The sequence below is a fragment of the Myxine glutinosa genome, chromosome 2, assembly GCF_964187855.1.
Source record: "Myxine glutinosa chromosome 2, kmMyxGlut1.1, whole genome shotgun sequence".
Taxonomy (NCBI): domain Eukaryota; kingdom Metazoa; phylum Chordata; class Myxini; order Myxiniformes; family Myxinidae; genus Myxine; species Myxine glutinosa.
Window position 1 is genome coordinate 105,348,732 of NC_136262.1, and position 18,524 is coordinate 105,367,255.

General features: G+C 43.2%; 1 protein-coding gene across 1 annotated transcript in view; it reads right to left on the bottom strand.

The window, feature by feature from the left end:
• The window catches only part of LOC137421465 (uncharacterized), a 148,804-nt gene extending 131,232 nt beyond the window's left edge, over window positions 1-17,572 (bottom strand). Inside the window, exons 1-2 of the mRNA XM_068107569.2 lie at window positions 17,555-17,572; window positions 15,129-15,222 (exon numbers count right to left, since the gene is read on the bottom strand). The gene's annotated coding sequence lies outside the window, so the exon portion shown is untranslated. The remainder of the gene's footprint in view (window positions 1-15,128; window positions 15,223-17,554) is intronic.
• Window positions 17,573-18,524: the final 952 nt, after the last annotated feature.

Consider the following 18,524-nt stretch of genomic DNA (forward strand, 5'->3'; position numbering starts at 1 on the left):
CCCAGCTCTGTCTGTGCAGTGTCCCCCAAATATTCCTGCAGGACGCACAAGAACTGCCAGCAACCCTCTTCTGGTGATGTATATGTATATATGTATATATGTATATGTAAATATATATATATATATATATATATATATATATATATATATATATATATATATATATATATATATATATATATATATACAGTGAAACCTTGACTTACGAGTTTAATTCGTTATGTGACCGAGCTCGTAACTTAATTTGCTCGTTTCTCAAATTAAATTTCCCCATTAAAATGAATTTAAATGCTATTAATCCGTTCCAGCCCCCCAAAAACCACACCAATTTTTTTTGTTACGTGTTTTTAAATAAGAAAAATGTACTTTATAAATAACAAATAATGTATAAACAAGCACGACCTCGTACATAATAAAAGAGAATGTAAAGAAATAAACTGGTTTTATTAAGTGTATTTACTCACACTCCTCACTGTATTTACTCACTGTATTTACTGATACTGTCACCCACACAAACAACAACTTCTCCATCTCTTCATCGACAGAGGTCCGGAGCTTTGAAATAATCTTAACGCCCTTGGCTGGCGTTATAGCCTTTATCGACTCCTTCTGCTTCAAAATCGTACATATCGTAGAAGTACTACGATCGTACTGCCTCGCCAAGTCGACAACACGCACACCTCGCTCATGTTTTTCGACGATTACGTGTTTTATATCCAAGCACATCATCCTTTTCTTCTTCTCAGCACTGCCCTTGGCACTCAATTTCTTAGGACCCATGGTTAAAACTAAGAAATTTTCCAAAATAAACAAAATGCGAAAACAAAGCAACAGCGATACGGCAGAGATGCTTGCACGGCAAGATAACCACGTGAACTGAACGCTCGCTGGGCCACCTAGTGGCGGGTGGCGTAAGCTCGCTCGCTCGTAACTCAGATCTCGGCTCGCATCACAAAGCAAAAAATCGACCGAGCGACGGCTCGTATCTCGGAAAACTCGTAAGTTGGTGCACTCGTAAGTCAAGGTTTCACTGTGTATATATATATATATATATATATATATATATATATATATATATATATATATATATATATATATATATATATATATATATATATAATAATAATAATACATTTATTTTATATAGCGCTTTTCAAGAAGCCCAAAGACACTTTGACAGAGTACAAAAAACATATATACATTTTACCCCAAGTGAGTTACCCCATGGTCAGCGACGGTGCTCGTCTGGTCCAATCCTGTGTTGTCTCATGTACTTGTCTACATGCGTGCGCATGATTTTTGTTGCGGCTCCTCAACAAGCCTTGTAAACTTCTGTGTTTTCTGCTGATAAACAACCCGCGTCGATCGAGTTGTTTTTGAGACGAGGGGATGGATTATTAACTACCACCTGGGAGAAGAATGAAAACTGGGATTTGACAAGGTCTACTTGTGTGATCAGATGGAAATTATTACCTCCAGTGGCTTTGATGGTTGATTAACTCGACTAGTTATTTCATCGGAGTTTGTGGAATTCACCCTCTTTCCTCATTGTGCATTGAAAACTATTTAAAGTATTTTGAAGAGGCCACCTGATGTTTATTTTTCCTAATTTAGGACCAGTAAAAACCATTCCACCCTTCATAGTTCATTTCTTCTTCTGTTACATTGGGTGCATCCATGAATAGCGATGTTGTTATGTATTTCATACAGACTTCTTTGTTCCAGCTTTGAAGAGGGTTGGCTACCCACCTTGTAACTGTCTGACTTCATTCCTGGCAGTCTGACACGTAAAATAATTATACATTAACTATGATATGCGCAGTGGTTTTTCTTTTAACAGGAAAGACAAATCTCATTTTGTTTTATTAAGGTTTATATTTACTGTGTGTGCAAACGTAGAGATAATTCCCAGTGTTGGAGTCGGCATCATTGGCATTCCTATCTGAGCACTTAGCCTGGATGTTGGGATTCCAAATTCAAATTCCATTCATTGTGTTGATTTATCTGTGACTTAGAGATGTCCAAGGAATTTATGTGAGCATACAGTGATGATGCCTCCTCATAGTGTTCTGGTCGCATAGTGGTGTCGGCCCAACTGGGAGAAGTACACTCCATGCCCAAAAATATGCGGACACCCCTTCTTAGTGGATTTGGCTGTTTCAGTCAGACCCATTGCTGACAAGTATATATAAATCAAGCACACAGCCATGCAATCTCCATAGACAAACATTGGCAGTAGAAAGGGCTGTACTGAAGATCTCAGTGACTTTCAACGTGGCACCGTCATACGATGCCACCTTTCCAACCAGTCAGTTTATCAAATTTATACTCTGATAGAGCTCCCCCGGTCAACTGTAAGTGCTGTTATTGTGAAGTGGAAATGTCAACGAGCAAAAGCAGCTCAGCCGCAAATCGGTTGGCCACACAAGCTCACAGAACGGGAACGCCGATTGCTGAAGCGTGTAGCGCATAAAAATCGTTTGTCCTCAGTTGTAACGCTCACTACCGAGTTCCAAGCTGTCTCTGGAAGCAATGTCAGCACAACAACTGTATGTTGGGAGCTTCATGAAATGGGTTTCCATGGCCCAGCAGCCGCACACAAGCCGAAGATCACCATGCCCAATGAAAGCATCGGCTGGAGTGGTGTAAAGCTCACCGCCATTGGACTCTGGAACAGTGGAAACGTGTTCTCTGGAGTGATGAATCACACTTCACCATCTGGCAAATCATGGACCCTGGTGGGTCTTAACCCCCACCAGGGTCCGGCGACCCTACTGGCCTGAGACACTCGCTCAGGCGGCGCCTCAATGGAGATGGGACGCCACACTCCACCAGACCCCCCGTGGAGCCCAGGCCATACCATGACACCCATGGTTGGACCCCACGTCCAAATATTGCCAGCACAGCCCCCCCCCCCCCACCCAGCTGGCATAAACCAATTTTGAAAGGGGCACATTTTGCACAAGGCCGACCCCACTGTCCTCTCCTGGTCCGAATTCCGCAGCCCGGGGACCAATTCCCTCCAAGGCTGTGCCAAATCAAACTCCGATTTAAATTTACATTTCTTTTTAAAGATTTTGGCCTCGTGTGCCCAATCACCGCAGCTGCAGGTGACAACCCTTTCCTCGGGTTGTTCTGCCCATCCCTGCAGCTGTTCCACATTCCCTATGGAGACCAGTTCTTCTGAGGCTCTATTTCCCGATTCTTCCATGTCCAAATCCAGCTCGGAGCCAAAACACCCCCTCCCCTCCCCCCTCCCCGCTGGGTATCCAGTTTCGGAGCCTCCTGTACCCAATTGGTGTTTGTGGTGAGGGTCCCCTCGGTCACTTTCATGTCATCCTGGAGATATGGGACTGACCGACTCACCTCATCTCCCAGATTCTCTTGGACCTGATCAACGTCCTCCCTGATGAGACCGTCACAGGTGTCCAGCCGCTCATGTCCAAATTCATTCACACCCCCATCCCCAATCAGTTCTGGCCCCAACAGGTCTTCATCCATAAATACACAGTCCGGTTCCGTCACACGGACCTCCAATATCTTTGCCCCCCTGTTGCTCCACACAACCGCCTTGGTGCTGCACAATTCCAAATTCCTCCCCTTGCTGATGCATTGTGACATCCACTCGGCCCCGATAGCCTTCCAGGTCTTTCTCAGCCAAACATTCCCCATTTAGATTTGAGCTTCCCCTATTTACGTTTGCACACTCCCCATTTACCTCCAAACATGCCGTATTTACATTTTCCCTCTCCAAACATGCTGTCTCCTCCCGTTTTAATTCAAATTATGTCGCAATTCCCTGCTCCTGTGCTCCATTGGCACCACTCTTTTGCTCTTCCTTCAATTCACTCGTCCATCCATCAATTTTGCCAGTCTGAGCATTAATTTTGTGCTCCAATTGCTCTTCCATCCCCTCATTTCATCACTCTGGGCATCCATTTTGTTTTCCAGTCCCTTCATATCTTCCTTTATTTCGTTACTCATTCCCTTCATATATTATTCCAATCGTTCCCCACGCTCATTCATTTCCCTTATTTCCCTCAATAATTGAGCCAGGGCCTGGTCGGGTATCGCCGCCGTGCCTGTTGTTCCCCGCTCCCGCGTGGGAGAGGTGGGTGGACTAATACTCGGGACGGGGGAGGTTTCACTCCTAATCTCATAACCCTCTATCCCCGGCTCACTTCCAGAGCCTTCAGCATACCCTACCCGTTCTTCCATATCACTCACCCCCTCCATCCGCTGTGAGGAAGTCGTTCTCCCACGCGCGTATTTATTTTTACCTCCGTAAGAAAACTTAAATTTAGCGATGCGCTGTTTGCGCCCTTCCCGAACAATAATCGACTATTAAGCCTAAGTCACACATAGGCGGATATTTTGGCGACTACTGGCGACTGCCGGCGATCAAGATTTTTCGGCGACTACTGGCGATTTCGGGCGGTCAAATATGGTCAGGCGGCAGTATGGCGACTGCAGGCGGCCACATTGCGCCTGCATTGCGACGACGCTCTGAGTGGGATGGCGACTGTTGAAGATCGACGACGACTGCATTGCGGATGCACGGCGGCAGCGTGGCGACAGTCTGGCGGCTAGATTACGACCGATGGCGGATCGCGGCGACTGCATTGGGGCCGGGTGGCGCTTTACTCCGACGTCCGCAAGACTGCAATAAGACCGCCGGCGATTGGAGACGATTCACACAACTTGTTTAATCTTTATTTCTCTATTTTACATTTCACTTTATTCATTTCAATGATGTATGACATGAAGCATAAAGATGTTTGATGTACAATAAGAAAGTTAATAAAGATGTATCATTGTAATGTAATAATCAAACTTTTCTGCAGGGAGAGAGAATGGAAATAAAGTCCAACAAATTATTTCCACTGGTCCCAAGTCCCATAAATAAAGTTTCCAAAGGACCAAAGTCCCAAAAATAAGGTTCCCAAAAGTCCCAAGTCCAAACAATAAAGCCATATCCTTGTCGGCACCACAGGACCTCACTCCACGGAGACCCTCACACCATCCTGTCTTGCCATGGAATCGTGGTATGTCGTAATGCAGTCGCCAGGCAGTCGTATCTCTGTCGCCAATGGCCGTAACTCGGCCGCCACTAGTCCTACTGCTGTCGTCGTCAGTCTCCCATAGCTGCAGGGGAGACGTGGCAGTTCTTCTGTAGTCGATATGCAGCCGCAACAGTGTCGGCCCGTAGTCGGGAAGATGCCGCAGGAAGGCCGTATGGCATTCGCATCTCTGCCGTGCTAGCTGGTGGGGCGATTGCGGAAGAATATGAGCGACTGGGTTGCGGCCGCTTTATGGTCTTATTACGGATACCGACGACAGCATGGCGGTTCCATCACGACAGCATGGCGGATTTTTTTCGATTGCGACTGAGCGCGCCGTTTTTAAACATTTAAAAAAATATTTGGCCCCTTTGCGGCTCTTGCCGACTGCAGCCGACCAGGGGAGGATAACCACGACTACAGAAGACCGTCCATTACGGTTTCATTACGATTGTCGGCGGGTGGTGGCGATTTTTTCAGTCGCCAGTAGTCGCCGACAAATCCGCCTATGTGTGACCTAGGCTTTAAAGAAAAAAAAATTCTATCGCCTTGGTACTACGAAAAATTTTGTCCTGAATCCTGCACTCTTGACACCAATTTATATTTAGAGGATTCAAATCCCACTCCTCGACAACATTTGTTGTGTGATTCCTTCAAGTGAACACCACAGGGATCACGAATGGCCAATAGCGAGCTTTAACTCTGAAGGCGATGATCAAATGCGGATTTTACTATATATGGGAGGGAGGAAGAAAGAGAATAAGAAGAATCTGAAGCTTACCTTTCGACGATCGCCGGCAGTCCCAACCTGCAAAAAGTAACTCAAACCGACCGAGGCGGATTTAAAATGTAGAAAAATAAACAGGTTTATTAAAACGGAATGCCGGGACAAAGAAAAGCGCGACGGTAAAACTAAGTTCCTAAATGGAGTGCTCCCTCACACCAGACTTGAACACAGACGAAGGGAAAGGATAACTGAAAATAATAGTGTGGTGTGTAACTTAGCTCTGATCACTGGTGAGGTCTCGTCAGGGTCGTCAAAATCGTATGGGGGCATTGGTGACGTTGCGCGCGAAGTGCGCGCGTTGGTGCGAAACAGGCCTCACTAGGCCTCGATGAAGGCCTCCAGCGCGATGTGAACGGGCCGCATGGAGGGCGTTCCTCCAGCCGTGCCTGGATTCGTCCACCCATCCTCTGCACAGAGAACCGCAGTTCCCAGTGGCGTCTCTGAACTCGGTCGGTCCAAGCGCTTCGTGGAGCCCTTCGTCCATGCACAACCGTCTTCCCCCAGAGTCCGGAACCAAGAGAGAGAGTCGATGGCAGAGGAAGGCGTGAGGGGCAAGCGAAAGAGAAGGCAAGAGAGGGCAAGAGTGGAGGGTCAGAGAGAAAATGTCGGTCCAAGAGTTCTTTTTAGGTGGGGTCGTCATGTCATCAGCGCTTCTCCACCAATCAGCCCACAGGCCACCACTGCCTGCCCAGCTCTCCACCAGTCAGCATGCCGCTTACTGCTCGCCTCTGACATCATCGGTGGTCCTTGCCAATCGGCGCTCTGCTTCCTCCTCGGCCTTCCCTCCACCAATCAGCGGGTAGCTTCTTGCTCCACCCTGGCCAATCACGAGTCCCTTCTTACCCCCGACCTTCCCGTTGGTCAACTCCCGCCCAATCATTGTCCCTCTGGGCGTGGCTCTTGGCCTGCCTGAGCTATGTGTGCCTGCCAGGCGATGTAGATGGTGGTGTCCATCGCCGGTGTTCAGAACTGGCTTCCGGTTGGTTTTATTATTTTTTATGGTTTAATTAATGGGCATTTCCTGCGCTAGTGTCTATGGTGCGGTGCCAAAAGAGATAAAGGATAAATCACTGAGGTTTGACGAACAGGGGAATTACCATAATCCCTACACTAGTTAACATGCCCCATTCCTCATAATGGACCCTGGTGACCTGGTGTTGGGCTAGCGGCTAGGGTGCCGGCTTAGGATCCTAGGATCCTGGGTTCGAATCCCGGTCAATCGCTGAATTAACGCCAGGGGGGTTGACTCAGCCTGTCATCCTTCCGAGGTCGGCTAATTGAGTACCAGTTCACTGGTAATTCCCTGCTTGTCGTTAAAGGCGGCAAAAAGGGTTGGCGTCAGGAAGGGCATCCGGCCGTAAAACATTGCTTCAAAAAGGGGACCGAAAAACAACAACAACCACAGTTCCCGAAAAAGGCCAACCCCCGATTGCGGGGAAAAATGGCCTCTAAAGGTGGTTTTTATTCCTCATAATGGAGACGAAGATACACCTTACTCCGACATTAGGCTAAACAAAACTTATTACATGGTGATGGTTCTTACCCGAAATTCGGAGCATGTTAATTTATACAAATCTACCTGACTCGGCATATCACTGACCACCCCACAGACATAACAACACACACACACGTGTGTGTGCGTGCGTGTGTGTGTGTGTGTGTGTGTGTGTTTCACCTCCTTTATGATGAGCCTTATTCACTTGAGTAATAAAACCGACCTCACTCCCATTTTTGCTTTGCAAAGGGAAAACACAGCATGAAGCGATTGATATTTCAAAGGGGATTTCAAGTCAAATATCCTGTTCATGTGTATTTACAGTTTGAATTCAAAAAAATTTAATTGCTTTTTTTAAGAAGGCCTGTAATTTCATGATATTTGACCACAAGCTGTACCCAATCTCTCTTCTCCCCCTCACCCTCTTCTCTGACCAACCTCTGTCCGACAACATGACGCAGATGTTGAGTTAACTTCCCTTTGAGCTGTTTAGTGTGGGTTTGATTCTCGATGTGAACATAAACTGTCAGATGGCCTGACTATAAACTTGTCTGACAGGAAGGTCATTGCATCAATAGCTGTGCCACACCTCAGATGGATGTTAAGTTGGGGCCCTGTCTGCTATCATCAGCTCTCTCCTCCTTATGCCATTTCCATTTACTTTGGAGTTGATTGCTCGTGGAGCATACTACTCTTGGCCCAATTGTTTCATGAACCAATGTACCAGGCCTGGCATTTAACAGGAGGCGGCAGGAATTTGGAATTTATTCAAGGTGCTAGCAATAACTCACCTGCTATTACTTGATATACACCGTGGGGCCTTTAACACCAAATGATGCTTGAAGATCGGTTCCTAGCTTTGCATCCATCCGAGGGCCGGCAATGCCCTACCTGCGAAGCACCAATCCTACAGTTGATATGTGGGCCTTAAGCTAATCAAACTTAGACTAGACACCTCAAAGGTTAGTGTGCTACCTCTGTACCATCCCATCAGACCCGCTGCTAACATCAGCTGGTGGTTGTTTAAAGATGTCACCTTGTCTTTTGACAAAGACTCAACACATTATCGCCGGGACCCTGGAGAAAATTCCAAAATCCTACCCTCATATGCAGGCACACTGCATATCAGTGGCACAGCGACGCCTCAGTGATGATGCAACCAGCAGGCTGCACCAATAAATTAATCTCGATCCAATACGATGTACACATTCGCAAACGAAGATGACAGACCACTCAGGGACCATTTTAAGGTTGGTTATTTATTGCGGAGGATCGAGACGCATGGATGAGCGGTCAAGCGGTTTATTATGATAACTAGCGTGACTCGGCGCACTCCGCATGCCTCACCACACGTCGTTTCAGAGGGACAGGCATCTTTGACCATTTGGGTGTCTTTCGGGTCTTCATGATGTTTTGGGTCTTCAGGGCCATTTGGGTCTTCAGGGTCTTTTGGATCCTCTGGGCCTTTAAGGGTATTTTGGGTCTTTGAGGTGTTTTGGGTCTTCAGGGTCTTTGGTGTCTTCAGAGGCTTTTGGGTCTTAAGGGTCTTTGGTGTCTTTTGTGTCATCGGGGGCTTTTGGGTCTTAAGGGTCTTTGGGTTATTCTTGGTATTTAAGGGTATTTGGGTCTTCGGGGTATTTTTGGTCTTCGGGGTCTTTGGGGTCTTTTTGGTATTTTGGGTCTTCGGGGTGTTTTGGGTTTTCCGGGTGTTTTGGGTCTTCGGGGTGTTTTGGGTCTTCGGGGTGTTTTGGGTCTTCGGGGTGTTTTGGGTCTTCGGGGTGTTTTGGGTCTTCGGGGTGTTTTGGGTCTTCGGGGTGTTTTGGGTCTTCAGGGTGTTTTGGGTCTTCGGGGTGTTTTGGGTCTTCGTGGTGTTTTGGGTCTTCATGGTGTTTTGGGTCTTTGGGGTCTTTTGGGTTTTTGGGGTCTTTGAGCCTCAGGGCCTTGAAGGGTATTTTGGGTCTTTGGGGTATTTTGGGTCTTCAGGGGTCTTGGTGGTCTGAAGGGTCTTGGGGGAATTAAAGGGTCGTCAAAGGTCTGAGGGGTCTCAGCAGTCTTAACGCAATTAAGAGGGTTAATTAAGAGGGTGGTAAATATTTTTGAAGAAGAAGAAGACGTTTTCGTCGCATATAAACATAGCGACATACATAACCATATACGTTTGCTCTATTATAATAAGATGTCCAAAATGAAAATAGATTGTCTTAAAGTTTGTTTGTTTTTTCTCCTCTGCAACTTCAAAACATGATTAAAATTGGCAATCCTATTTTTTTTATTTTGAAGGTTTCTCCAACATTTGTGCAATCACCTGATTGTGTGTAACTGATGTTGCTGGGTATGCAACTACGGACTGCCAAAACTTCCTAAACCCCGCAGATTCCAAACATTCCTAATGAATCAGCACTTCCTGGCAGGACGCTGCTTGCAGTAAACGTCTATACTGAAGGCGGTCTCTGTTTTCTTTTACATTTCCCTGACCTTGTCATATCCTTTCACTCTCAGCACTTTAGACTTTCACTCACTGTTGTGCAGTTATTATGAAAAGGCCTGAAAGATTTGACACCCATTTTAAGGAGAGCCTTCATCTCAACCTTTACGCGACTCATCAGACTGACCTGAGCACATCCTTGGGTCACGGATGAAATGTCGCCGAAGACCAAGTCTGATCTTCGGTCTTTGTTGTAATGTTGGTGGACCAGCAGCACTTTTGCTTGATCGTCTTTTTTTTTTTCTTTCCTTTTGAATATGAGCTTATAATTAGCCATTAAATGCTTCTGGTACTCATTCCACCTTGTTTGCTGAACTTTCTGAACCATTTTCCCTGCTAGAGCGGGGGTTAGCCTTGCTAACCATGACAATCTTCTCCATTTTGCCCTATTTTCTGCATCTCTCCTTGTTAACCCCCTTGCCCGCATTTCTTCTTCCACCACCTTTAGCCAAGTCTTTCTCTGTCTTCCCCATCCTCCACTTCCTTCTACATTCATTTCCATCACTCTTCTCAACCAGTCAATTTCATCCTTCCTCAACACATGACCCAACCATCTCAACCTGTTTCTCTTCACAGCATCAATCAAGCCGCTGTCACACCTTGACGTTTTAGCCAGCGTATGCCGACGTATGAAAAATTTGGCTACGTTAAGAGCACGCTGAAGCACGCTGGCATACGTCGTAGTACGCCGAGCTCGTCGACAAATTTCGTGCATGCACGAAATTTGTCGACGTATGCCAGCGTATGATTCACACCAGCACTCAATTTTGATACGTCGGCATACGCTGGCTAAATCGTCAAGGTGTGACAGGGGCTTCACAGGCTCTATTCCCATCATCTTTCGCAATTCATCATTTGTCTTCCTCTCTCCCAACAATACTCCGCACATCCACCGAACCATTCGCATTTCCACCCTTCCCAGCCTTCGTTGCTGCTCTACGTTCATTACCCATGTCTCGCTCCCATAAGTCATAACACTTCACACATGCAGCATACACCTTTCCCTTCAGCTTCAACGACACTCCCCTCCTCATCACCACGCTACCCAGTTCCCGAAACTTCTTCCATGCACATCTCACTCTAGCAACCGTTGCCGAGTCCGATCCACCTTCTCCATTCAGCATGTCTCCTAAGTAGCAAAATGTTTTCACACCTTCCAGGTTCATGCCGTCTCCAAGATCCAACTCAACATTTCCTCCATCTGCAGCTCCCTCTGTGCACACCTTACATTTGAATGTAGCTGCCACACTGGTTAATGACCCTCTCAAACCACTACATTTTTGATGAACCCACTCAGCACACATTGTACATTGAATGGAGTTCACTCCGACACCCTTCCTGCACACAGCACACAGCCACTTCCCAGTTCTTTCCACCTCACCACATGCTTTACCACTTGCCATCACCTTCGTTTTTCCTATATTCACCTTCAGACATTTTGTCTCCATACATTCCTTCCACGTGTTCATCTTTTCCTTCAGTCCATCCATACTTTCCGCAATCAACACCAGATCATCTGCATACAACAACTCCCATGGTAAACCCTCCTTTACATTCTGAGCCAGCACATCCATCACAGCTACAAATAGTAGTGGACTTAGTACCGACCCCTGATGCACTCCCACCTTCTCTTCAAACTTCACCTCAAACCAGTTCAAGCCCCTGCGTGCCGTTGAAATAATAGCAGGTGGGTTAACTCAGCCTGGAATCCTTGCCTGATCAGAAAAATGAGTACCAGCTTACTGGTAACAGGGGGTACTGCATCAGTGGCACAGCTGCGAATCCAGAAAACGATGTAACCAGCAGCCATAGATTGCATACGAAACAACAATAACCTTACCCACACATCCCTTTTCTATCCCCGTTTACTTTGTCCTTCTGCCTTACTGTTGGCATTCCCCCCTTCTCTCTGCTGTTGTTTTTGTTAGGCCCATGTTGTGGCCTGATCCATTCTGTATTCCAGCTCTTCCACGAGCCTTGGTTATGCTCATCAACGGCTTGTATGCAGAGAATGGCTTGCTGGTCGAGTTTTAAAGACTTGCTACATTGCTCCCACTGGTTTGGATTTGATTCCCATGGTGGCTCAGCAAAAAATGTCTCCCCGCCCCTCCTCACTACCACCTCCCCCCACCCCTCCCGTCCCTGCAAAAGATTGGCGACTTGTCCAGGATTAATTCCAGCAATATAAACGTTCACAACTTGTCACGTTATGACATACAAGGTATATAATGAAAACTTTGACAATTCACCAAAATCAAATTGGTCATGGAGCCCACTCAGTATATCTATTTTATATTAACAATCCAAATTGTATTCTAATTCTAATTGTGTTATAAAAATTAATATAAAATTATAATTAACATATATAATTAAATAAAAATATAACAATAAATAGAAAAAAAATATATATATATATATATAACACATAAATCATATTCATTATTATAATTATTATATAATAATTGTATTAATTATATTGTAATTGTATTCCAATTGTTTTGTAATTTTATTATTAACAATTTTATTATATATTATTTTACATCTTTATTTTATTATTTATTATCTTCATATTTTATATTATTTATTCTTTTATATCTTTATTTTATTTATTTATTTTTATTATTTATTATCTTAATATTTTATATTATTTATTATCTTTATTATTTATTGATTTATATATTTTTTATTTATTTATTACATATTATCTTCATATTTTATATTATTTATTATTTCATATCTTTTTATATTTATTTATTTTATTATTTATTATTTCATATTTTATATCATTTATTATCTTTATGATTTATTTTATTATTTATGACCTTGATATTTTATATTATTTATTATTTTATATCTTTATTTTATTACTTATTACCTTGATATTTTATATTATTTATTATTTTATATCTTTATTTTATTTATTTATTTTATTACTTATTACCTTGATATTTTATATTATTTATTATTTTATATCTTTATTTTATTATTTATTATCTTAATATTTTATATTATTTATTATCTTTATTATTTATTGATTTATATATATATATATATATATATACATATATATATATATATATATAAATATATATATATATACACATTATTATATATTATCTTCATATTTTATATTATTTATTATTTTATATCTTTATTTTATTTATTTATTTTATTATTTCATATTTTATATTATTTACGATCTTTATGATTTATTATATTATTTATTATCTTCATTATGGTAACTGATATGGTATCTTGAACATTCACAAGCTCGTCAACATCTGAACGAAGGCTTAATATGTCCTTTTATAAACGAGGAGGTTTGAGTTGGATCTAATTCCTTCTAACTGTCGAGACGAGCACTCTTGGCTTGTCCTGTCCCCACTGTCCTGCATCATTGTTACATTTTTCAGGAGTTTATGTCACTCTGTTGTCTTGTCCTGTCCCCACTGTCCTGCATCATTGTTACATTTTTCAGGAGTTTATGTCACTGTTGTCTTGTCCTGTCCCCACTGTCCTGCATCATTGTTACATTTTTCAGGAGTTTATGTCACTCTGTTGTCTTGTCCTGTCCCCACTGTCCTGCATCATTGTTACATTTTTCAGGAGTTTATGTCACTCTGTTGTCTTGTCCTGTCCCCACTGTCCTGCATCATTGTTACATTTTTCAGGAGTTTATGTCACTCTGTTGTCTTGTCCTGTCCCCACTGTCCTGCATCATTGTTACATTTTTCAGGAGTTTATGTCACTCTGTTGTCTTGTCCTGTCCCCACTGTCGTGCATCATTGTTACATTTTTCAGGAGTTTATGTCACTCTGTTGTCTTGTCCTGTCCCCACTGTCCTGCATCATTGTTACATTTTTCATGAGTTTATGTCACTCTGTTGTCTTGTCCTGTCCCCACTGTCCTGCATCATTGTTACATTTTTCAGGAGTTTATGTCACTCTGTTGTCTTGTCCTGTCCCCACTGTCCTGCCTCATTGTTACATTTTTCAGGAGTTTATGTCACTCTGTTGTCTTGTCCTGTCCCCACTGTCCTGCCTCATTGTTACATTTTTCAGGAGTTTATGTCACTCTGTTGTCTTGTCCTGTCCCCACTGTCCTGCCTCATTGTTACATTTTTCAGGAGCTTATGTCACTCTGTTGTCTTGTCCTGTCCCCACTGTCCTGCATCATTGTTACATTTTTCAGGAGTTTATGTCACTCTGTTGTCTTGTCCTGTCCCCACTGTCCTGCCTCATTGTTACATTTTTCAGGAGTTTATGTCACTCTGTTGTCTTGTCCTGTCCCCACTGTCCTGCCTCATTGTTACATTTTTCAGGAGTTTATGTAACTGTGTTGTCTTGTCCTGTCCCCACTGTCCTGCATTATTGTTACATTTTTCAAGAGTTTATGTCACTCTGTTGTCTTGTTCTGTCCCCACTGTCCTGCATCATTGTTACATTTTTCAGGAGTTTATGTCACTCTGTTGTCTTGTCCTGTCCCCACTGTCCTGCCTCATTGTTACATTTTTCAGGAGTTTATGTCACTCTGTTGTCTTGTCCTGTCCCCACTGTCCTGCCTCATTGTTACATTTTTCAGGAGTTTATGTAACTGTGTTGTCTTGTCCTGTCCCCACTGTCCTGCATCATTGTTACATTTTTCAGGAGTTTATGTCACTCTGTTGTCTTGTTCTGTCCCCACTGTCCTGCATCATTGTTACATTTTTCAGGAGTTTATGTAACTGTGTTGTCTTGTCCTGTCCCCACTGTCCTGCATCATTGTTACATTTTTCAGGAGTTTATGTCACTCTGTTGTCTTGTCCTGTCCCCACTGTCCTGCATCATTGTTACATTTTTCAGGAGTTTATGTCACTCTGTTGTCTTGTCCTGTCCCCACTGTCCTGCCTCATTGTTACATTTTTCAGGAGTTTATGTCACTCTGTTGTCTTGTCCTGTCCCCACTGTCCTGCCTCATTGTTACATTTTTCAGGAGTTTATGTCACTCTGTTGTCTTGTCCTGTCCCCACTGTCCTGCCTCATTGTTACATTTTTCAAGAGTTTATGTATTTTAAATCTGGAAATTTCCCATACAGGCAAATTGAGTGGTTTTTTGTTTTCATGTAATGAAACAAACCTTCCTTACAGTCGCACAGATGTCTCACTGATGTAATGTCCCCTGTAGATTAGGTCACTTCTCAGTGAAACACGAGGGGAACAGTTAACATCCACAGGCGGCCAATGCTGGCAGACGGGTCCCCAGGTTAACGACCCCATCGAAGGGACGCGCACGCGCACACATTGGTTGCACGCAACTCCCTACCTGTGAAGCACCAGGACGCCGGTTTATGTCAGCAATTGAAGGCACACGAGGCACCTCCAAGATAGCACTCGGGTCTTGTGGAGAAAAGGTGAACCTTGGTGAGAAAAAGAGAGCTGGGAATACGAATATACAGAAACGCTGAGTTGCGACATTCATCGTAACACAGCACTTTACGTTGTGTAAAACGATTATGACTATTACAATAACAATCCAAAAAATCATTTGAAAAACAACTTCTTTGGATGCTGTTGGGCAATTAAAAAAATTCTGAAGAAAATTTGAAGGAAAAATCAAATTCCCAACTTTATCAACAAATTATAATAATTACGATTAAATAACAAATGCCTGAGTTTTGATTGCACATGTACAGCAAGACATCTGTCCATGTATAAATACCTACTTCAATATTTCCTTCACAAAAGTCATAACTGAGTAAACATTACGAATACGGAAAATATTACTGAACGTATGTATGTGTGTGTCTTTATGTGTATATGTGTGTGTTTATGTGTATTGCTACGTGCTCCTCCCCGACCCTCTGGTCACGGTGTACCTCCGAGCCCCGAGAGGAGTCACGGCAGAAAAATGTGTTATTCTGTATGTCAAAGATCAATGGAGAAGCCATCCCAATTGTTACTCACAAACAAATATTGTATTAAGATCACACAAGAATAACAGTTCAACAATAATAGTAATCAAAAGTACAATCAATATGTCCTATGATGGTACCATCAGTTTTGTGATATATAACTCACTGTGCTCCAAGTGAGTGAAACAAGAACATCCCCAATGTCTCTTATTCCCGGCTTCAGGCCCAAAGTTGATTCGCTCCAGCGATCGCCAGAACGATGTCCAATCGAGACCAGAATCCCGTGCGGATGGCAAGTACAGTCACACAGCCCAAAGCTGCACAAAGGCGCCCTCAAGGCGACTGGGAAATCACACCCTCGGGTATGGACTTTCACGGCTCACAGTCGGCGAACCACAAATTAATCTTCAAAAGCCACGGTGCACACACACACACACCAGATACGTCTGAAAGCGGTGAAAACGGTTGACGAAGCAAAGAAACCTTGCTCGACGCGCGAAGCGCGTGAGTCAAAATGGCCGACGACCCGTGCTTGAGACGTAACGGCCCGACGATAATTCTCCTCGGAATCCACCGCCAAAAACCTGACACGCAGGTTGATCGGTCACAGCGATGACAACTCTGTCGCAGAAATCCCTTTCCCGGGAACCCAAAAGTTCACTCGTGACTCTTGCTCACCAACGTTCGCTCCAGACCGCAAGTAGCTCGGCTCCTTCTTGTCCGACTCACTCTCTCCACCCTCTTTTTCCCTCTTCTTCCTCTTCGTCGTCCGATTCCCGATCCGGTTTCCTGTTTCTTTTAACATTAACTTTTTTACCTTTTAAAAACAGTTAATGAACAATAAACCTTTTGAAAACAATAATAGTACATGGAATCAGAAATATTTACAGCGGATGCAAACAACCACAACGGAAGTGACGAATCCGTAACAGTATGTGTGTGTGTGTTTATGTGTATGTATGTCCTGTCTAAGTCCTGTTCTTCCCCTTTTCCCTTTGGTTTGAGGTGGGACAGAGATCGAGAGTATGTCTGTGTACATGTGCGGAGGAGGGAGGGGAGGAGGAGGGGGAGTACACATCTGTGGGTTTTGAATGGGGAGGGAGAGGAATAGGGCAAGAGTGAAGGTGTGTCTGTGTGTGTGTGTGTGTATGTTTGTGTGTGTGTGTGTGTGTGTGTGGAGTGTGTGCGTTCGCATGATAATGTAAAGCGCCATGAGGGTAGTTTACTCTGCTTGATGGGGCTATATAAGACTCCATTATTATTATTATTATTATTATTATTATTATTATTATGTGTGTTTATGTGTATATGTGTGTGTTTATGTGTATGTATGTGTGTGTATGTGTGTTTGTGTGTTTATGTATGTGTTTATGTTTGTGTTTATGTTTGTGTGTATGTATGTGTGTTTATGTATTTGTGTGTGTTTATGTGTATGTATGTGTGTTTGTGTGTAATGTGTATGTATGTGTGTTTATGTGTAATGTGTATGACTGTATGTATGTGTGTTTATGTGTATATGTGTGTGTTTATGTGTATGTTTATGTGTGTTCATGTGTGTTTTTGTGTGTGTGTTTGTGTGTGTGTGTGTGTGTGTTTATGTGTTTATGTGTGTGTTTATGTATATGTGTGTGTGTTTATGTGTATGTATGTATGTATGTATGTGTGTGTGTGTGTGTGTGTGTGTGTGTTCATAATATGCTTTACTTAATATTGTACTCGATTGATGATGATGATGATGATGATGCTGATGATGCTGATGATGATGATGATCTGAGAGGCAATACTGTTATGAAAAGTTCACTGAAAGGTACATCTGTATAAATGCTTTGTTACATACAGTCTCGTGAAACAATTACTGTAGATCCATGCATACACATAACAGGATAAGAATAGGAAAAAAATGAAATATGTTTACCTTCTCACCTGTAAAATGAACAATAAATGACGGAATACAGTATAATGATTTACCACAAAGAATGCAAGGAGTGTGCCAGGTACAGAAAGATAACATCAAACTTCAGAGTAAAATTGCTCGATTCATGTAAGGGTACCTAAAGTAAAGTCAAACCCATCCAGTGATACATGAAGAAGCCATAAGATGAAAAAAAAAACTGTTGTACAAGTCAATGTACAGAGGTACTCACAGCTGTGATCGTCACACTTATACGTTCACGGTGGATAATCGAACCGAGTGGAATTCGTCGCCACTCCACGAGCAGACTGCCCGAGTGCCGTTCACCTGAGCTCTGACTGCCCGGTCTCAGCAGTCACTCACTGAGCATTCATCACTGTCCAGTCTCAGTTCACAGTGGGCTGGCCTCAGCATCCCACAGGGCGTGTGCTGTTTGTGCACTCGGAGACGCTCAACGGAGGATGTTGACCTGAAGAGGAAGAGGGTGGGAAAGGGAGTGGGGAAGAGATGCCTGTTATGTTCAACAATTTAACTTTTAGTTCCAAAAACGTACTGGCAAGCTCGTCTCCATCCACCCAACAAGTGCAGCTAGCTCCACGATCAATGAATTACAAATGTATGCACCACCTGTTTCCATAACCAGAAAAATGACTTTTTTCAAATAAATTTAGTATTATGCACCGTTTCATTCCTTATATTTTGAAAAAATACCACTTTTGGTTACCCGTTGCATACCAATATCAAAAGCTTACGTACTTTTGCACCAATACATTTTCTTAAATCAACTAAAAAGCAAGAATTATGTCGCAAGTCTAAACAATTTAAGGAAATATTTCTAAAGTAGTCAACTTGGAAATTGGTCTTTCACAGTCATTTATAATATTTGAAACCCCCC